Source organism: Oreochromis niloticus, linkage group LG19 (genome assembly GCF_001858045.2).
Source record: "Oreochromis niloticus isolate F11D_XX linkage group LG19, O_niloticus_UMD_NMBU, whole genome shotgun sequence".
Classification (NCBI taxonomy): domain Eukaryota; kingdom Metazoa; phylum Chordata; class Actinopteri; order Cichliformes; family Cichlidae; genus Oreochromis; species Oreochromis niloticus.
Genome location: NC_031983.2, coordinates 715,879 through 738,672, shown reverse-complemented (window position 1 = coordinate 738,672; position 22,794 = coordinate 715,879).

The following is a 22,794-nucleotide window of genomic DNA, read 5'->3' as shown; positions in this document are numbered from 1 at the left end:
GATTTTTCATCTTTTTTGAAATGCAAATAATTATTATGGCAAAGATATTTTAGAATAACAAACTTTTGACTGTAAAAGAGCCACTTTGCTTTGTCTGGGTCAAGGGCTCACGCTTTTCCTTTAATTTGTCATCCATCGGTACATCCGAAACAAACTTTTTATGTTATTCGTCATTTAAAAAGATGATGTAAATGCTCTGCAGTTTCTCTGCTCTAACTTTGAGCTGTGTGAGCTGAAAAAAGACTAAAAACAGGCTAGATTTTCCCCCTCAGCAGCAGAACAGTGAGAAAAAAGTTCTATATTAACTTTATACATGCTCTGAGAATGACTCTTTGTTTCCTGCCTTTTCCACAGCCACCACTTAAACTGTGCAGAATAAATAAGCTGGCAACATAAGGAAACACTAGAGAGACAGAGTGTGTTCTCTGGAGTCACGCCACTGCTTGGTTGTCATTGTGAATGTAAGTAGGCCGCAAGTGTGAGCAATCACTACAAATTATATGCTTTTGGAGGGATTTGATATAAAGGTATTAAGCCAGTCTGAGATGTTTGGCAGGCCAAATCGATTGGAATTATATTCATGGACATGATATGCACCACAAATGTGGCTTCTTGTCAATGTCATCACATTGCATATTTTCCAACTGTGAGCGTATGAAGTAGATCCCAGCAGATTGGTGTAATAAGATAAATGTGGCTATGGAGTAAGCTTGGGCCCGGTGAGGGCACCACATAGGAGGTGAGATGGAAATTCTACTCTTAAGCCCCTCTCGCTCTGCCTGTGCCTCTGCTTGGCTTACGGCATCACTGGAAACTTAAGAAAGCCTCTAACAGGCTGCTGAAGGGAGGATGGTTCATATTCATTTAGACTCCATTTTCTTCTTTGTTTTCACCAAATGTTCTTTGAACTTCAAATACAAAAGGCCTCTCAAATATAGAAGGTCGACAAGTTCAAAATGATGTCCACTGAATTTAGCGTGCAGTATTTTATGGTTCAATCTACCATCAACTGCTAGTGTGGCCAATTGTAGCTGGCATGTAGCCATCCAATCAGGTCCAAATTTCAAGCTCATTTTAGCTCATCATCCAGTGTGATTTTTGATAATGTGATACAAGACTGTTATGACAGTGCACTCACAGTTATTGGGTCATGAAACGGGCCTGATGAAATCAACCAGGCTGTGTGTGTGTGTGTGTGTGTGTGTGTGTGTGTGTGTGTGTGTGTGTGTGTGTGTGTGTGTTTGTGGCGAGAGAGACCATGCACAGCTGGAATGGTGATCCTCTCCTGATGCTTCATGTTAAAAGTGAAATGGTCCAATCTAAACTCTGGATCATGTCAAAGCAGGCCCCCCAGGTGCTGAAAAACACCATTTATTTAACTTATTTGCAATGTGTTCAAATCAAAGTCACCTCACTAATATATGTATATGTATATCTATATCTATCTATCTATCTATCTATCTATCTATCTATCTATATATATATATATATATGTCATGGTCCTGGGTCACGTTGGCCCAGTATTCTTAGTTTTCATGTGTTTTGTACTTTGTTCTTTCATTATGCCGTGGTTCCTAGGTTCTGCCAAGATGTTCCTTATTTGATTACCCCCTGTGTGCCCCTCTGTGTATCTGTGAGCCCTCGTTTCCCCTCCTTGTGTTTCATTCAATGTCTTCCCCAGCCCGTTATGTCTGTCCTCTCTCTCTCTCCGCCTGTCTGAACCTCTGTGCACTTCCTGTTTTACTTTGACAGTCCCTCGTCTGTATGCGTTATGTTGCGTTTACTCCTGCCTTGTCTTGTTATGAGTATCAGTGTCACCTGTGTTCCTCATGTGCTCCCACTTCCCTCGTTAACCCTCTGTGTATTTAGGTCTGCGTCTCCCTCAGTTCTGTGTCGCGTTCTCCCTCATGGCTGTGTTTCCCTGTGTGTTAGTTATCCATGTCTCAGTTTAGTTTTGTTATATTTTTCGTGCTAGCCTGCAATAAAGCAGTGTTTTGAGTTCACTTTTGTCTCGGTGAGTTTTGCGTTTGGGTCCTTCTCCTGCCTGCACACAGCCCAAACATGACTATATATATATAGATATATGTATATATATATATATGTATATACATATATATATATATATATATATATATATATATAAAAAAAAACAAAAAACACCCAGCACGCCCCTACGGGCGGTTTATCCTTCAAGCTCGGGTCCTCTACCAGAGGCCTGGGAGCTTGAGGGTCCTGCGCAGTATCTTAGCTGTTCCCAGGACTGCGCTCTTCTGGACAGAGATCTCCGATGTTGTTCCCGGGATCTGCTGGAGCCACTCGCCTAGCTTGGGAGTCACCGCACCTAGTGCTCCGATTACCACGGGGACCACCGTTACCTTCACCCTCCACATCCTCTCGAGCTCTTCTCTGAGCCCTTGGTATTTCTCCAGCTTCTCGTGTTCCTTCTTCCTGATATTGCTGTCATTCGGAACTGCTACATCGATCACTACGGCCGTCTTCTTCTGTTTGTCTACCACCACTATGTCCGGTTGGTTAGCCACCACCGTTTTGTCCGTCTGCATCTGGAAGTCCCACAGGATCTTAGCTCGGTCATTCTCCATCACCCTTGGGGGCATCTCCCATTTTGACCTTGGGACTTCCAGGTTATACTCGGCACAGATGTTCCTGTACACTATGCCGGCCACTTGGTTATGGCGCTCCATGTATGCCTTGCCTGCTAGCATCTTGCACCCTGCTGTTATGTGCTGGATTGTCTCAGGGGCATCTTTACACAGCCTGCACCTGGGGTCTTGCCTGGTGTGATAGACCCCAGCCTCTATGGATCTTGTACTCAGAGCTTGTTCTTGTGCTGCCATGATTAGTGCCTCTGTGCCGTCTTTCAGTCCAGCTTTGTCCAGCCACTGGTAGGATTTCTGGATATCAGCCACCTCCTCTATCTGCCGGTGGTACATACCGTGCAGGGGCCTGTCCTTCCATGATGGTTCCTCGCCTTCCTTCTCTTTCTTGGGTTTCTGCTGCCTGAGGTATTCACTGAGCACGCTGTCAGTTGGGGCCATCTTCGTGATGTATTCATGGATGTTTCTTGTCTCATCCTGGACTGTGGTGCTGACACTCACCAGTCCACCACTCACCGGCCCCCTTCCTTCTGCTTAGCGTACAGCCTCAGGGTGCTGGACTTTGGGTGAAACCCTCCATGCATGGTAAGGACTTGGTGCTGGACATGTGCCTGTTCATCTTAGCCGATATGATGCCTGACAGGAGCTTCCATGTAGTACTGAGGCAGGTTATTGGTCGGTAGTTGGATGGGACCGGTTCCTTCTTGGGGTCCTTGGGGATCAGGACCGTCCGACCTTCGGTTAGCCATTCCGGGTGTCTCTCGTTAACTAGCAGCTGGTTCATTTATGATGCCTGACAGGAGCTTCCATGTAGTACTGAGGCAGGTTATTGGTCACCAATATGTCCGGTTGGTTAGCCACCACCATTTTGTCCGTCTGTATCTGGAAGTCCCACAGGATCTTAGTTCGGTCATTCTCCACCACCCTTGGGGGCGTCTCCCATTTTGACCTCGGGACTTCCAGGTTATACTCGGCACAGATGTTCCTGTACACTATGCCGGCCACTTGGTTATGGCGCTCCATGTATGCCTTGCCTGCTAGCATCTTGCACCCTGCTGTTATGTGCTGGATTGTCTCAGGGGCATCTTTACACAGCCTGCACCTGGGGTCTTGCCTGGTGTGATAGACCCCAGCCTCTATGGATCTTGTACTCAGAGCTTGTTCTTCTGCTGCCATGATTAGTGCCTCTGTGCTGTCTTTCAGTCCAGCTTTGTCCAGCCACTGGTAGGATTTCTGGATATCAGCCACCTCCTCTATCTGCCGGTGGTACATACCGTGCAGGGGCCTGTCCGTCCATGATGGTTCCTCGTCTCCCTCCTCTTTCTTGGGTTTCTGCTGCCTGAGGTATTCACTGAGCACTCGGTCAGTTGGGGCCATCTTCCCAATGTATTCTTGGATGTTCATTGTCTCATCCTGGACTGTGGTGCTGACACTCACCAGTCCCCGGCCCCCTTCCTTCCGCTTAGCGTACAGCCTCAGGGTGCTGGACTTGGGGTGAAACCCTCCATGCATGGTCAGGAGCTTTCTTGTCTTTATGTCAGTGGCTTCTATCTCCTCCTTTGGCCAGCCTATTACCCCAGCAGGGTACCTGATCACGGGCAGGGCGTAGGTGTTGATAGCCCGGATCTTGTTCTTACCGTTCAGCTGACTCCCCAGGACTTGCCTGACCCTCTGCAGGTACTTGGTGGTTGCAGCTTTTCTAGCGGCCTCTTCATGGTTCCCATTCGCCTGCGGGATCCCCAGGTACTTGTAACTGTCCTCTATGTCTGCAATGTTGCCTTCTGGTAGTTCAATCCCCTCAGTTCTGACTACCTTCCCTCTCTTTGTTACCATCCGACTACACTTCTCCAGCCCGAATGACATCCCGATGTCATTGCTGTATATCCTGGTAGTGTGGATCAGTGAATCGATGTCTCGTTCACTCTTGGCATACAGCTTGATGTCATCCATGTACAGGAGGTGGCTGACAACTGCTCCGTTCCGTAGTCGGTATCCGTAGCCAGTCTTGTTAATGATCTCACTGAGGGGGTTCAGGCCTATGCAGAACAGCAGTGGGGACAGGCAGTGGGTATATATATATATATATATATATATATATATATTAGTAACATAAACTTACAGGGGCAAGTTATGCCATCTCAAAGTGACACAAGGTGACGAAGACCCTACAAGTCTGTGTGCTAAACTATGCTTGGGCAAGATATTGAACCCTGAGTTTCTTTTAACGTCTTCACTGGGAGAAACTCGTGTGTAAATGTCAGATAGAAAAAAATTAAACATAGAAAAGATTTTGCATGTGTGAATAAAGGAATGTTGTGTGAATAAAGGAATGTTGTATGAAGAGCTTTGAGTGCACTAGAGTAGAGTATTACTATATTTTTCACTCAGTTTCCAGGGAGCTGATTCTGAAATTATGAGGAAATTGACAAACTGACATTTCTTCTTTGTATTTCTGCTTTCCAGGTTCAGATCAGCAGGCAGTAGGGTTTTGTTCATTTTTTTTTTCTTTTTGGCTATTCTATTCACTTCAGTTCAGATTTATTTATATGACACCAAGTCAGAACAACAGTCAGTTTAAGCTGACATTGTAAGGTAAAGACCTGACAATAATACAGAGAAACCCACAGCAACCAGGTGACGCCCCTATGAGCAAACACTTTGGCGACAGTGGGAAGGAAAAACTCGCTTTTAACGGTATGATACAAATGGCACAACCAGGCTCTGGAAAGAGCAGCACAACCAGTTGGGGAATGAGGGGAGGAACGGAGAATCCAAGATCACCTGATCCAGCCCTATCTATATGACCTATTAAAAATGAAAGTTTTAAGCCTAATCTTAAATGTAGAGAAGCAGAGAGGGTGTCTGTCTCCCAGATATCCACAGAAGATGGGCCCAAAATGTTCTACTAGCTGAAATATTTTTGTAGCAGTTTGCTTTGGTCACTCTTCATACACTATCATGGTTTGGCTTTTCCCTCTTGTGTTGTTAATTAAAGCTGGAAAGCATCCCATGATGGTTTTTGCTGTTTCTTATCCATGTTCATCTTCATCTTCTCCTTTTCCTTAGCAATATATAGGCAAAAAGAGATAATGACCCCAAAACACACCCAAACAACCCAATCTTCCTCCATTATTTACCATCCATCCATCCATCCATTCGCTTATCCGAATGGATGGATGGTACACACTGGACAGGTCGCCAGTCTGTCGCAGGGCTAACACACAGAGACAGACAACCATTCGCACTCACACCTATGGGCAATTTAGACCGATCAATTAACCTAACCCCACTAACTGCATGTCTTTGGACTGTGGGAGGAAGCCAGAGTACCCGGGCAGAACATGCAAATGCTACACAGAAAGACGCCGGCATGATGGTGGAATTGAACAAGAGTCTCTGTGTTATGTTTCCTGTTTTACTTTGACAGTCTGTGTCCTCTGTTAAGGTTTTCAGTTTTGCTTCCCCTTGGTCTCGTCATGTTTGATTACTCCCAGCTGTGCTCTCCTCCTATGCCTCATTTCCCTCATTATCCTTCTGTGTATTTAAGCTCTGTGTCTTCTGTTTGTTGCTGGTTTGCCTGCGTCTCATCCTGCATCTCATCCTCTGTGTTTTTCTCAGTATCCTCATTCCCAGTGTTCAGGTTTTTGTAATGTGTTCTACTTTCCTCATGTTCTTTTGTTAGTTTCTACCTATTTAGGTTTTCTTAGTTTAAGTCCCCACCATGCTCTACTTTTGTTTGCGTTTTGTCCTGCACTACAAATAAACTCACTTACAGCTATGCTGTCGTTAGTGCCTGCACTTGGGTCCACACTCCTGTCATCTCCTGACAATCTGCCTCACAGATTGTGACAAGAAGGATGTAAATGATGCACTTCAAGAAAAGGTAGAAACATAGGCTGATGAATAAGAGTAGAGGATAGTACACATAGGAAGGTGCAATCTGAAAGTGATAGACTGCTGTTGATATTTGGAGATGTGGCAGTAGCAAAAAGACAGGAGGAAAAGTTGCAGGTGGGAGAGCTTGTGAGATGGTGTGTTTTGATTGGGAGGTACAAGGATGGACAAGATTAGAAATGAAACAGAGAGAAAGTTGAGGTTGAGTGGTTTGAAGACAAAGTTAGAAAGACAAGGTTGAGATAGTTTAAACATGTGCAGAGGCGTGATAGCAGATATATTGGAAAAATTGTTCCTGATGTTTGGCAGCTCCATTATCAACAGTGGAAGCCCACAAAGAAGACTTGTTGATGTAGTGAAGAAGGGCATGCAGAGGGTTGCTGTTACAAAGGAGGAGGCTATCTACGTAAATAGCCAATTGCACTGCGGCCGCCCATTATTACTTTAAGTTCTAAAATCATCAATAAATTATTTTTCCTGGCCTCTCATATGTGCAGTATTTGACCTCATAAGATAGCAGGCAGTCAGGTAAAGTCATTTTCACAATATCTACATTTGCTATCTCACAACTAAATAAAAGTCCACCACAAGGAACAGTAACAGCAATGCACTAACTCAGACCACATGTAATGAATGTGAAACAAATGAAGCACTATGGTGGAAAGTATGTCGCATAATTCTCCATCTCCAGGACACCTCCTGTATCAATACAATCTAATCCAGCCAAGCCCAAAGCCAAGAGTAATATTGACTAATTGAAGAGGTGCATGTTTGTGCTGATGGTCTATTTAAAAGGTATGCTGGACAAATTAATAGATTTTTAGATGCATCACTGATATACTGTTATTAAATTCTTATGTTTGTGATGTGTAACTGACATGATGCAAAAGCTAAAATGCATTTCTCTGAACGACAGATAGCCGCACCTAATATGCACCTCTAACTTGAGATTTCCCAACCCTCACATAGGGATAATATTGGGGCATTATCCCTATGAAGGACCTGTACAACACTCGCTGTCTTAAGAGGGCATGCAGCATTCTACAGGACTGCACACACCCTGGACACCAGGTGTTTAAGCTGCTGCCGTCTGTCAAGAGACTCAGGCTGATGAGGTCACGGACAAACAGACTCAAAGACAGCTTTTACAACGGGGCATTCTTTTATTCATACACTCATTCTTTTTATTTCTTTTTATTTATTAAGTTAAGTTACTGTGTTGTGTTGTCTTGTTTGTGTTGTGCGTAGTGCCAACGCAGGACAGTTTCCAATTCGTTGTACTTTTGTACTAGGTATGACTGTGCAATGACAGTAAAGAGTTATCTGTCTATTTATTTATAAGAATTCACAAAGAAAAAATCAATATAACATCCTTAACTGCACTAACAAGTCAAAAAGTTAAAGCAGCAGCATTAATCTATTAGTTTAAATTAATAAACACTACTAACTTACACTAACTGTTAGAATTCTCCAAAGACTGGCCAAGGAGGGGGAGTGGCAGCAATCTTTCACTCCAGAGTAGTAATCAACCAAAGACCCAGATGGAGTCTTAATTAATTTGAAATCCTGACTCTCATACATGGGTAACTGTAAAACTTAAAAAGCTGTTTTATCTGTTGTTATCTATGATCCTACCCACCACTTTAATCAGACTCTACAGGGTGGGCCATTTATATGGATACACCGTAATAACATGGGAATGATTGGTGATATTAAAGTCCTGTTTGTGGCACATTAGTATATGTGAGGGGGCAAACTCCTCAAGATGGGTGGTGACCATGGTGGCCATTTAGAAGTCGGCCATCTTGGATACAACTTTTGTTTTGTCAATAGGAAGAGGGCCATGTGACACATCAGACTTATTGGTAATGTCACAAGAAAAACAATGGTGTGCTTGGTTTCAACGTAACTTTATTCTTTCATGAGTTATTTACAAGTTTCTCTTTGTTCACAGCCATTGACATGTCGAAGAGGTTAACACATGAGGAGTGGATCGAAATTGTGTTGATATCTGGTGAATGCAGTAACCGGGTCATTGCAGCAGATTTCAATGCAAGACACCCTACGAGACCACCCATCTCCCATGCTACAGTTAGCAAACTGCTTGCTAAGTTTCGTGAAACTGGTTCAGTATTGGATTTGCCAAAATGTGGACACAAGAAAACTGTCACTAATGAAGAAACATCAGTGGCTGTCCTAGCTTCATTCAGCAAGAGCCCACAGCGTAGCACTCGCCGCATGTCACTGGAGAGTGGCATTAGTCGAACATCCCTTCGGCGGATATTAGCTACTCACAAATGGCACCCTTACAAACTCCAACTACTGCAGCATCTCAACGAGGATGACCCAAATCGGTGCACAGAATTTGCAGAATGGGCAAACCAAAAATTGGAACAGGACCCTCAGTTCATGCAGAAGATTTTGTTCAGTGATGAGGCAAACTTTTATGTGAATGGTGAAGTTAACAAGCAAAACCACCGCTATTGGTCTGACACTAACCCACATTGGATGGATCCCTCCAAGACTGTTGGAACAACAAAAGTGATGGTTTGGTGTGGTATATGGGGTACAACGATAGTGGGTCCACTCTTCATCAATGGAAACCTCAAGGCCACTGGATATTTGAAATTGCTACATGATGATGTGTTTCCCTCTTTATGCACTGAAGCTGGCACGTTCCCTGAGTTTTTCCAGCAAGATGGTGCACCACCACATTATGGGTGCCAGGTCCGAGCATTCCTAGATGAACAGTTTCCTGGAAAGTGGATTGGTCGTCGTGGGCCAGTTGAATGGCCCCCAAGGTCTCCCGATCTGACCCCCTTAGACTTTTATCTTTGGGGTCATCTGAAGGCAATTGTCTATGGTGTGAAGATACGAGATGTGCAGCACCTGAAACTACGGATACTGGATGCCTGTGCTGGCATTTCTCCTGCGGTGTTGCTATCAGTGTGTGAAGAGTGGGAGAAGAGGGTTGCATTGACAATCCAACACAATGGGCAGCACATTGAACACATTTTATAAGTGGTCAGAAACTTGTAAATAACTCATGAAAGAATAAAGTTACGTTGAAACCAAGCACACCAGTGTTTTTCTTGTGACATTACCAATAAGTTTGATGTGTCACATGGCCCTCTTCCTATTGAAAAAACAAAAGTTGTATCCAAGATGGCCGACTTCTAAATGGCCACCATGGTCACCACCCATCTTGAGGAGTTTGCCCCCTCACATATACTAATGTGCCACAAACAGGACTTTAATATCACCAACCATTCCCATGTTATTACGGTGTATCCATATAAATGACCCACCCTGTAGATTTTGCCCTGAAACTGAAAATTTTACTGTATTACCTGAAAACCGTTTTTTGCCTGACCATTTCTAAAGAACATTTACATTTATAACAATGAACTACACACAAAACTCAAAAACAGACAAACTCTACTCCCACAGAGGTTGATATTTTCATTGATAGTGTTACAGTGTCAGTGTATATGACTCTAGATACTTTAAGGATAAATCCTTAAATCAAGGACTTAAATCAAAAGTGCTTGGCTCCCTGGTATAACTATCAACAAGGAAGTCAGACTTATTCTGTCTCTCTTCTGTCATCCCGAGCCAGCACTGGCAGATGGCTGCCCCTCCACTGAGCCTGGTTCTGCTGGAGGTTTCTTCCTGTTTAAAGGGAGTTTTTCCTTCCTACTGTACCTCATTCAGAAAGTGCTATAACTAAACTTAAATACATGATTCCTCCACTATCACTCCCCTAAATAACTTAAACAGTACAGAACAGCTACCTAAACTTTACATCCACAGAATTCGATTATCTTGTTAATAGTTTTACATCCTCAATGAATACCACTCTGGATATTGTTCTTATCTGAAAACAAAGCCTCAAATCAGTAGTGTTTGACTTTGTGGTATAACTCTTAATTGAGAGTTATACAAGACAAGGCTGGGACACCAAGGAACACAGAAAACAAACAAAATCTGGGATGATGACACAAAGGGAGCTAAACTAGATACAAAAGCCCTAGAGACAAAAGATCACAAATGTAAGAGAGGAAGTAACTAAACAGATGACAGAGTCAAAGATGAACCTCCCATCCCGGTGCCTCAGATCTTCATCTTCTCTTTCTCTCTCTGTTCCTTCCGCTCGTCTGATTACAATGGGCGGCAGGGCTTTTAGTTGCTCTGCCCCTCGACTTTGGAATTCCTTACCCCCTGACCTCAGAAATATTAGTTCATTCCCTCTTTTTAAGTCCACTCTCAAAACTCATCTGTTTAAAATTGCTTATGTCTAAACCTCTGTAACTTTTATCTGTTATTCTTATTTCTGTGTATATTTCCAGTTTTTGTGTTTTTATTCATTGTACAGTGTCCTTGGGTGCTTTGAAAGGTGCTATTTTTAAATAAAATGTATTATTATTATTATTATTAAAGATACAAACTTAAGATGGAGAGACAGAAGACAACCACAGAGACAAGACTGGGTGTGAACAAAGTAGGAACGCCAAAAGTGAGCTAAACCAAAAATCATCTATAGGCAACAAAAGACTAACAGACACAACAAAAACAAAACAAAAACAAATTAGGAACCAATAGAGGCAATAGAAGGTGAAACTTATAAACACAAGGAAATACAAACAGTATTAACAGAAAACCCAAACCATAATCCCTTCTCAAAACCAAGAAGAAATAATGAACTGACAGCAAATTCAAAACTCAATTCTTTCTTTCATTTCACGTTTGCTTTTCCTTCTGTTACATGTCAAAACTTCAAATGTCAAAGACCTATCCCTGAAAAAACTGGGCCGTGATGAATTTGTCAATTCTGAGTGGTAGAGAGGCCTTCCCCTTGTGTTTTTCCATGGCATTTACTTCATTAATAAAAAAGGAAAAGAATGTTATAGTTTTTATGGTTTATAGAAAATCTGGGCATTGTGAAGTTAGCTCCTTACTTTCAATAATTTATAGTATTAAATGTAATTCAATTTAATTCCATGCAGTTTGTATGTAGTGCTAACTCACAACAATGGTTGCCTCATAATGCTTTATATTGTATGAGAAAGACCCTACAATATTAGAAAGATTAAGCACTTGGCAACAGTGGAAAGAAAAACCCCACACTTAACAGGAAGAAACCTTTGCCAGAACCAGATACAAAGGAGGGCAGCCATCCACTGTGAATGGTTGGGGATGAGGGGAAGGAGAGGAAATCACAAAAAGGCAAACTGCAGGAGAAAGAGAGAAAATATTTAATTATGACCAGTGATTAATTACAGTAGTGGTATATAAACATACAGAGAGTGAAAATAAATTAGTCAAGAAGAAATACTCAGTGCATTGTGGAAAGTCCACCAGCAGCCCAAGTCTATTGTATCATAACTAATCAGAATCAGAATCAGTGCTCCAGTACAAACAGTAACAAAGACAGACACTGCAAGAAGTAAGAATAGCAGAATATATACAATATATACATACATATAAGTCACTAATTGATAAATATCTGAATAAGAAAGAAGAGCATGTGCAAAAAGGGTGTAGCTATTGCAGTATATAGTATTTTAGATGGATGAGTTGTACAGGGAGATGGACACAGGCAGGAATGATTTCCTGTGTCGTTCAGTTGTGCTTTTCGGTAATCTCAGTCTCTCACTAAATGTGCTCCTGTGGCTAGCCAGCATGTCATGGAGTGGGTGGGAGGGATTATTCAATTCAATTCAATTTTATTTATACAGCGCCAAATCACAACAAAAGTCGCCTCAAGGCGCTTTATATTGTACAGTAGATAGCACAATAATAAATACAGAGAAAAACCCAACAATCATATGACCCCCTATGAGCAAGCACTTTGGCGACAGTGGGAAGGAAAAACTCCCTTTTAACAGGAAGAAACCTCCGGCAGAACCAGGCTCAGGGAGGGCGGCCATCTGCCGCGACCGGTTGGGGTGAAAGAAGGAAAACAGGATGAAAGACATGCTGTGGAAGAGAGACAGAGATTAATAACAGATATGATTCGATGCAGAGAGGTCTATTAACACATAGTGAGTGAGAAAGGTGACTGGAAAGGAAAAACTCAATGCATCATGGGAATCCCCGGCAGCCTACTTCTATTGCAGCATAACTAAGGGAGGATTCAGGGTCACCTGGTCCAGCCCTAGCTATATGCTTTAGCAAAAAGGAAAGTTTTAATCCAACATTGTCTTTATCTTGGATAACATTCGCCTCTCCAACACCACCTTAAGAGAGTCCAGCTCTATCCCCACAACATTGCTGGCCTTGCGGATCAGTTTATTGAGTCTGTTAGCATCAGCAACCCTCAATCTGCTCCCCCAGCATGCAACAGCATAGAGGATTACACTGGCCACAACAAACTCATAGAAAATCCTGAGCATTGTCCAACAGATGTTGAAGTACCTCAGTCGCCACAAAAAATAGAGACGACTCTGGCCCTTCCTGTAAAGTGCTGTGGTGTTTTTAGCCCAGTCCAGTTTATTGTCAATGTATACTCCGATAGTCATCCACAATGTCAACATTGACCCCCTGAACTAAATAATAATTCAGAGTCATCTGAACCAGCCCTAACTATAAGCTTTATGAAAAACTAGGAGCTGGTTCCATAGTAGAGGGGCCTGAGACCGCAAAGGGCATACTGTTGCTACCTGTCCCTTGCGAGCAAAAGGCCGCAGTACTCCTACCATTACTGGTGGGGGATCTGTCATATAAAGGCTCTCCTCCATGCCTAATGTTATCTGCTAAAGTTATGCTTCAGACTGAAACTCACTCTCTGTCAGCTTTAATCATCTGGCGCTGAACAAAGTTTTATGGATACTGAGTTAGCTAATCAACTTAACATGTCCACTGAAGCCTTGCTGCATGCTCTCTGTGTCTCAGCTTTCACCAAAGCTGTTACACTCACTCTGTCCGGTAATCATTCTGAGACTATCAGTTTTTTTGTTTTCACCTCTCGTTCTCGGTTACCCCTGGTTACAGCAGCATAAACCTCAGATCAATTGGAAAAGGGGGATGCATGCCTGGGTGGGGTGAGGAGTGCCACATGACCTGTTTAAAATCTGCCATGCCACCTACTAAATCTGCCAAAAACCCTCCTTCAGAACCTCCTCATTTGACCTCTGTTCCACGTGTCTATCACAATTTAGCGGCGGTTTTTCGGAAAGACAGAGCCCTATCTTTACCACCGCAATGACCCTACGACTGCAGCATCAACCTGCTCCCTGGAGCTCTGTTACCCACCAGTCAGTTGAGCTCCTCCAGGGGGCAACAATTTTCAGCAAACTGGACCTGCGGAATGGTTATCAGTTGGTGAGAATTCTTGGAGGTGATGAGTGGAAGACAGCATTCAATACTCACCCTGGCCATTTTGAGTACCTCATGATGCCGTTCGGTCTGACCAGTGCGAGAGCCATGTTCCACGCTCTTGTGAATGATGTTCTAAGGTACTTCATCAACCGGTTAGTATTTGTCTACCTTGATGATATCCTAATCTTTTCTAAATCAGTTTCTGAGCATGAGAATCATGTCAGATAGGTCCTTCAACACCCCCTGGAGAACAGACACTTTGTGAAGGGTGAGAAGTGCAAATTTCGTGTCAAAACTGCCTCATTCCTTGGTTACATTATTGAGCAGGGCAACCTCCAGCTGTACCCAGTAATGGTGAAAGCACTGGTGGACTGGCCCGAACCCACTGATCGCCACAAGCCACAGCGGTTCCTTGGGTTCGCGAACTTTTACCTCCGGTTCTTTAGAGACTTTAGTAAAGTTGCTCTGCCTCAGACCCGTCTGACCTCTCCTAAGGTTCTGAATCTGTGGGATGACGCTGCCCAAGTGGCCTTCACTTGCCTTAAGGAGTGGTTTGCCTCAGCACCCAGTCTGTCACAACCAGACCTCACCCTGCAATTCATGGTTGAAGTGGACCCTGTACTTTCGCAACAAAGGGATGGTAAGCTTCACCCATGTGCCTTCTTTTGTGAATTCCAACCCCCATCAGTCTCATTCCTGGGTTACATTCTGGTGGGAGGGCAAATGAAGACGGACCCCGTGAAAATCAAGGCAGTGGCAGACTCCTGTCTCACGTAAGCAATTGCAATGTTTCCTGGGTTTTGCAAACTTCTATAGATGCTTTATCAGAAACTACAGCTAGGTAGCCGCACCCGTCACTTATCTCAAGTCCACAAAAGTACCTTTTATCTGGTCTCCTGAAGCCCACTCAGCCTTCACTAAACTTAAACTGCTCTCACTACAGCCCCGATCTGTAGTGTCATGTGCCTTGGTAGTGTCTGGATGGTTTCCCTGGTCGTGATGGGAGTTGTCCATCATGCTTCCAGCGCTTCCAGCACCTCACCTGGTCCTAATTTTCAGGTCATCAACTGGAGGGTTCTTAAGCCAGCGCTGCCGGCCAGTCTTCACCAATTCGTCATGCTACCATTAGTGGTAACTCGGCCTCTTTATGCTCTCTGTCATGCTCGCCCGTCTTGTGGTTAACATTGTTTTCCTGTCCCCAGTTTCCTCAGATCCATCTCCAGCCGTGCTCTGCAGCAGTGACTGTTCCTCTGTTCCTTTCTACTTTACCGGTCACCGGTCAAACTAAAGGTTTCATACTCACCTCGCTTCTTGGCCTGCCCTCCTGCCCTTTATTCCTCCTTCAGATTTTTCCCCTCCTCTGGATCACCTGGAACCTGGCTCACGTACTCCTCCTCCTCAGGACACTCTCAGAGCTACCCCCCTCCTGTGCTAACCGGTCTGCACCTGCAAGTAAGCACATCCACCCCACAATACTTAGTCACCTCTGGCCCCTCTCTCATTTCCCTGTCCAATAACACGTTTTCCTCTATTGCACAATTCCTCATTCCATGCTCCCTTTGTGTTCCCCGTGCCCGAACATTCCCTGTTCCTGGTTTTCCCACAGCTCCTGATCTCGTTCCCTATTTTAATCTATTTCCTTGTTTGAGTGTTGTTTGATAAATAAACCTTGTAAATAGTTCTTGAAAATTGAGTCTGCTTTTAAGTCCACGCTCGAGTCTCCAGTTCATGACAGTTAAGGAAGTCATCCCTTCCCGTTGCTATGAGACTCTTTAATTCATCCACTTGGGTCAGGTCCACAGATATGGAACAGAATTAATCACACCTCATTTCACCCTGTCACTTTTGTACACCACAACATATATTTGCACACATATTTGTCCTCTTATATTTATCTTTCAATAATTCTGTTTCTCACTCATTTTATATGAGTGCTGTTTGTTGTATATTCACTGCTATGGCAACTCAATTTCCCTCTAGGATTAATAAAGTCTCTCTGATTTACACAGAGGGACAGACAACCATTCAAACTCACTCACACCTATGGGAAAACCTAACCCCACTAATCTATTCTTGTCATGTCTTTAGGAGGAGTACTTGGAGAGAACCCATGTAGAACTCTGCACAGAAAGGCCATGGCGAGATGGTGTAGTTGAACTCTGGACCTTCTTACTGTAAAGCAACAGTGCTAACCTCTGCGCCAAAGTCCTAAACTCTGTGCTACATACTTTGTAACAAAAATGTCTGTACTTTTTATTCCTTACATTTTCAAAACAGGTTCATTATGTTAGGGCAGCACGGTGGCACGGTGGTTAGCACTGTTGCCGCACAGCAAGAAGGTCCTGAGTTCAATTCCACCATCAGGCCGGGGTCTTTCTGTGTGGAGTTTGCATGTTCTCCCTGTGTTTGCGTGGGTTCCCTCCGGGTACTCCGGCTTCCTCCCACCGTCCAAAGACATGCAGCTTGTGGGGATAGGTTAATTGGATAATCCAAAATTGCCACTAGGTGTGAGTGTGAATGGTTGTCTGTCCCTATGTGTTAGCCCTGCGACAGACTGGCGACCTGTTCAGGGTGTACCCCGCCTCTCGCCCTATGACAGCTGGGATAGGCTCCAGCGCCCCCCGAGACCCTGAAAAGGATAAGCGGAAGCGAATGGATGGATGGATGGATGGATGGTTCATTATGTTAACCTAACCCCGACAAAGTGTCAAACAAAGTGAAAGAGTCAATAATTTATGCACCATTTCTAACACTCAAGTGTTAAAGTGGGACAGAATGATCTGGAATGGCAATTTTGTTATAGAAATTAAGTTTTTTTCATAAGACTGTAAAAAATAAACTATATTAGGAGTATATATTGTAAGTCTAGGGTCCTGGTCAAAAATGACTCCAATATTCCTCACAATGTTATTGGAGGCTTAGATAGCAGTAAAATTATATGCTCTTCCTTCAAATGATACTGCCTAGAGGGAGCATGCATAATGTAAACAGAACTGGTCCTAGCACAGAACCTGGTCGAACTCCATAACTAACCTTTGTACATGAAGAGCACCCCCCATTAACATGAACAAATTGAAGTCTATTAGGTACACTCTAGTAGTTTAATAGAAATCATCACAAACTGTGGAAACTTCACACTCAAGATGAAAATTTACTTTTATCTAAAAAGAAGACTTTGGATTACTTAGCATCAATCCAGTCCCTTTCTTCTTACGTGTTTCTGGTTCAGGGATTCAAGTCAATTCAGTTCAATTTTATTTCTATAGCGCCAAATCACAACAGCAGTCGCCTCAAGGCACTTTATATTGTACAGTAGACCCTACAATAATACACACAGAGAAAAACCCAACAATCATATGACCCCATATGAGCAAGCACTTTAGCCAAATCACAACAGCAGTCGCCTCAAGGCGCTTTATATTGTACAGTAGACCCTACAATAATACACACAGAGAAAAACCCAACAATCATATGACCCCATATGAGCAAGCACTTTAGCGACAGTGGGAAGTAAAAACTCCCTTTTAACAGGAAGAAACCTCCGGCAGAACCAGGCTCAGGAAGGGGCGGGGCCATCTGCTGCGACTGGTTGGGGTGAGAGAAGGAAGACAGGATAAAGACATGCTGTGGAAGAGAGACAGAGATTAATAACAGGGCTGATTCAATGCAGAGAGGTCTATTAACACATAATGAGTGAGAAAGGTGACTGGGAAGGAAAAACTCAATGCATCATGGGAGACCCCCAGCAGCCTACTTCTATTGCAGCATAACTAAGGGAGGATTCAGGGTCACCTGGTCCAGCCCTAACTATATGCTTTAGCAAAAAGGAAAGTTTTAAGCCTAATCTTGAAAGTAGAGATAGTGTCTGTCTCCCGAATCCAAATGGGAAGCTGGTTCCACAGAAGAGGGGCCTGAAAACTGAAGGCTCTCCCTCCCATTCTACTTTTGAATACTCTAGGAACAACAAGTAAGCCTGCAGTGCGAGAGCGAAGTGCTCTAATAGGGTGATATGGTACTACAAGGTTAAGATAAGATGGGGCCTGATTATTTAAGACCTTGTATCGATGTAGGGATGACTTGATATTATGAATGTGACAGTTTTAGCTCTTTTTCTGTGACATTGGCCACAGTTCTGCTTGTGAGGGACTTTTCTACCACACTTTCACATTCCAGTAAACTGCCCATTACGAAGTTTCGATATAGTATTCTTTGAACAGCAGTCTTTTACCTTCTCAGTTCACCCTTTATGTTTATAATCATAATTTGGACATGTCTAAGTATGTACTGATCTACACTGAGAGACAAAAAGAACTAATCTGTCTGAATAGAGATTTACTCATGCTTGAGATACTCTATTAATATGAGATTTGTTGCTGAAGTTGTGGGCCATAATTGTATAACTGCAAATACAAAAAGAAGTCTTGAAAAATCATTGTGTGTTTTACAGTTTGTCTGTGTAAATACATTCAAATTTCACTTTCTTAATTGCGTGAACATTGAACTTTTTATGAAATTCAAATTTTTTGAGGCATACTGTATGTGTGTGATTGTGACTTCTTTTTTATAAATGGTATTCCTTTGAATTTCACTACTTTACAAGCTCTACACTTATTTTGCCATCAATCCAATGTCTTTCATTGTCTTGCTTGTGTGACTTCACTCAGCCCTCTGTGGGTTCTTTTAACACTGGTTGTATACACCTAGTTTATATCCAGTGCCAGAAAATCTCCTGAGCTTTTATGTTTGTGGTTATCAATTTGAAAAAGAATAAAGCCCCCCAAAATATTCAACTCGAAAAAAAAGCAAAATAAAAACAGCAGCTTTTTTTTTTTTAAAGGAAAAAAAAGAAAAAAGAAGTATATACCACCAGCCCAAAACCACATATATTTCCTTTCCCTTCTTTTTCGATCATTCCAGTCATTCCAAGCTTTTTCTAAATCCACACAGGAAGCTCGTCAGAGCTGGAAAGACAACTAGATCAGTGAGGTTTAGACTCTCATGGCGGCACTGGTAAGACCACCCGTAAGGATCAGATAAGTATATGTGGCAAGCCTGGCCTAACTCAGGATGGCATCTGGAATTACACTGATGTTAAAGTACCAACCCACTCCCCCGCAAACATTCCCCACTACATAACCACACTGTTCCCTTGTAACAGATTTCAGCAGTTTTTTGCTCCCCTCTAGGCTTGTTTATTATTGTTCGAAATGACAGAGTGCAGAGTTTAAGGTGGAGGAGCAGGGCTGATGGTGGTAGTAGTATGAGTGTGAGCCTGCTCTGAATTATCCTTACCTATAAGAACCAAGTGTTATGCCAAGAATTGGAAGAAGAGAAAAGTGAGGTTACCTGAGGTCTTTGCAAGTAGAGATATACTTGAAACCAATAACTGTCAAAGATAGATGCCAACTGTCAGTTCACACTCAAGGAGCTGAGTTTTAGGCCTGCAGCTCAGCAGGTTTATGGGGTTTTAAAAGCCACATATCCTGAATGTGCCATCTGTCTGCTCATCTAACTGTCCTCAGCCTGATGGGCAATTTGCTACTCACCATTCTCCCACATGCCACCTACACAGAAACACAATGTGTAAAATTACTTTTTCCCCGTCTTGCCCTGAGTTTGAGCAGCTGTCAAAGACTCATAGTCTTCATGAATTCTCATCTTTTTTCTAATTTTGTCACAAGTAACACTTCAGTGAAGGTTAACATCTCACATAACCACGCACTGTGGTAAATGCTGAGTGGACTTGTACCTACAGTACATAATGCTTTTCTGCTCATAATGAGAATACAAAGTTATACTACAAGCCACATTCATCTATTCCCACAGAGCATTGGATTGTATGCCTTTAAACATACCTATATTATTCACAGACTCACACTCTATTTAACCAAATGATTTAATTTGAATATTTGCAATACTGACTTCTGTACAGCAAAAATATAGGGTAAAATATACTAATGAGATGCATTTGTTGAAACAGGACTTTTCCTGTTAGGAAACCACCCAGTGAATATCAGAATATATCAGGTTTTGATCATTCTCTTCTTTAAATTGTGATGATCTTTTGGCTTTTTAGAGAGAAACACATATGTTTGATTACTCTCCTGTATTAAATGTTTTCTAGATTAATAAGGCACAGGAAGCAACATTAATCCCATGTTCTAAGAAAAAACTTGTGTATTTTTTAAAATCAAAAATTAATATAAAAGACTCAGAAACAAAGCCTAGACTAAAAGTAAAATACTCCAAACTAAATAATAGCAATTCAAGTGTCTGAGATGCTAGTTGGTAAGTTAAATAGCTTTGCCACGCCCCTTCTTTCACTTATCATATGGGGGTGGGAGGGTCTGTTTTAGACAGCCTTAAATTGCACTATATACACACATTTTACACCATAATTGCCGACGTTTGAGCAGGTGGCAAAAAATGCGCTTTAAAAGCTATGTTTCCACAACAGCAGCATCCCCCAAGATGCAAAACCTTTAAAGGATCTTATTGTGTTTCTAAGGCAGGAATCAGGATATGTTTGTGGATAGATTAACTTTAGTCTGTTTTAGTCTAGTTTGTGCTAAGCCCTGTTTGCTGTTAATGGTCTCTGTCTTTTCTCTTGTCTCTTTCCACTCAGCCCCCAACTGGACCCCTGAACCTGGTCCTGTTCTTGGTCTCTTCCTGTAAAGAAAGTTTTTCTTCTCCACCATCATGAAATACTTTGTTATCACTGGTGTTAATTAAATAAAATTATACTACAGTATTTTAGCTAATGGGAAATTTCCACAATAATTAATATAATTCCACTATATAATCAGTTTATTCACTTTAGGTCCATCACTGGACACTGGACATTTCCAGGACAAAAAGTTAATGTAGAAACATGGCTTAGTGGTGAGACTGGGTGGCACACTATTATCTTCATATATAAAATACAAAAAATGTAGCACATTACACACACACACACACGTTTTCATATCTTAGAGAGGTAATCTGGTTGACGTAATGCTTTCCCTATCCGCTTACCCTAACCATCAAAAATGAATGCCTAATCCTAACCCTCAGCCTAAACCTAACCATAACCTAACTGTAACCCTGACACTAAAACCACATTTTGAGGCTTTTTGTCCCAGTGAGTGACTGTTGTTCCCCATAAGTATAGTAGCATGCCAATTTTCTGTCCTCACAAAGATGTCTAAACATGTACACACACACACTAATGTTTTCTGTTCTGCAGCCTTCTTTGTTGTAAGTAATTACAGGCTGCTAATAAGTCCATTCTAACTGACATGGGATTAGGTGATGCCATGGGGTTTAAGTCAGTTGGCTTATCTAAGTGTTTTTCAGTAATTCCTCCGGAGATGATGTTTGTATTTGTATTGACACGTGACCTACTTGGTACATCTGTCTGTAAAACAATGGTTCATTCTGATTGTACACAGAAACCCAAATTCAAAGAATGTTGTGTTTTGCAAAATTATTTTTTTGAAAAATCCAGTTTGAGTGAAAGAGCAAAAAAGAAGTCTTATTATTCCCAAATGTTTTAAGAACTTAACTTTAAGTCTTTGGAAGAATCAAAGCGCAACTTGATATGGACTATAGCCACAACTGATTTTTTAGAATATCATTGCTCAGCAGCAGAAAGCAGCCCACATCTCTTTAGCAACATGAGGAAACTTTATCCTAGAGTTCTCCCTACACTGTGTCTGGCAGGATGGTTCAGTTTCACTGCTGATTTAATAGAAATAAAACAAGATGGATTTGAGGATATTTCATTAATCTTCTGTCTCTTTCTTTGCAGAGGAAATTAAGGCAAATAGAGTTCAAACATACCTTGTTACCTCTTCTCTCCACTCTCAGGCTGAACCATGCCAGGAGCTATTCTCGCTTTCTCTTTGGAAAATCAAGACCAATTAGCTGGCCAAATTCCTGGCTAATCCTGCTGACTGGGTGGATGTGTATTCTGCTGCAGGTGTAAACAGAAGTAGAAGAGTTAAACTACCAGAGATTTATGCGCAGGCCTTCCCTTTAACACGCTCAAAAGTGGGAATGTCAAACATTCTGAGTGTTTTCTTTTTTTTTTAATCCGACTGCAAACTAAATCAGGGCATTCAATGTTCAGGCATAATACACTCCATATGTTTGTCTTGTGAGACATGGCATTTGCGCTTTATATTTCTGGTTTGATGAGGTTCATCCAGCCTATCAAAAGGATGCTATTTTACTAATATTAACCACTCTAGCTATTTCTGTGGTTATTGGGGGTGGCTGTAGCTCAAGAGGTAGAACAAGTCATCTACTAATCATAGGGTTAGTGGTTCAATCCTTGGTTATACCAGTCTGCATGCCAAAGATACTAATTCCAAATTGCTCTGCAATGCATCCATCGCAGTGTGATTGTTAGATACTAAGCACTTAAAGAAAAAGAGTGCTAGTGTGAAAGCACTGTGCAAAGTACTCAGTTCAAGTAAAAAAGGGCTATATAAGAATCAGTCCATTTACCAAATGCATAATCACTATCATAGCTGAAAATGTTACAATTTTTTAAGCATCTGCATTTAAACAAAGCTCCATCATTTGAATGATTGGGACAGCTTACCTTGGACACTTATACAGGAAACTACATAGATCTTGTAGAGGTACAGACAAAGAAGATTATATGCAATTTTACATGGAGGATTTAAACTCTGGGTTTGCACATTTAACAAATTTATTAAAAATTAGCCAGTTCCCCTAGTCCTGGACCTCGGGACACTGCTATTTTTAAGATTCCTCTTTGAATGTTTTCTTGTAATATTCCCATATTAATAATGTGATTTCACCTCAGATTTGCACAGAGAAAAGATCAGTTTCAAACTAATGTAGTTTTCATGTCCATGATCGTTATTGATGAGGAGACCAGCATTTTGCAGTAGAAGAGTACAAAGTGTCCAAATACAGGCAGCCCATTAGACACTGGGAGCACCGCATATTTGTC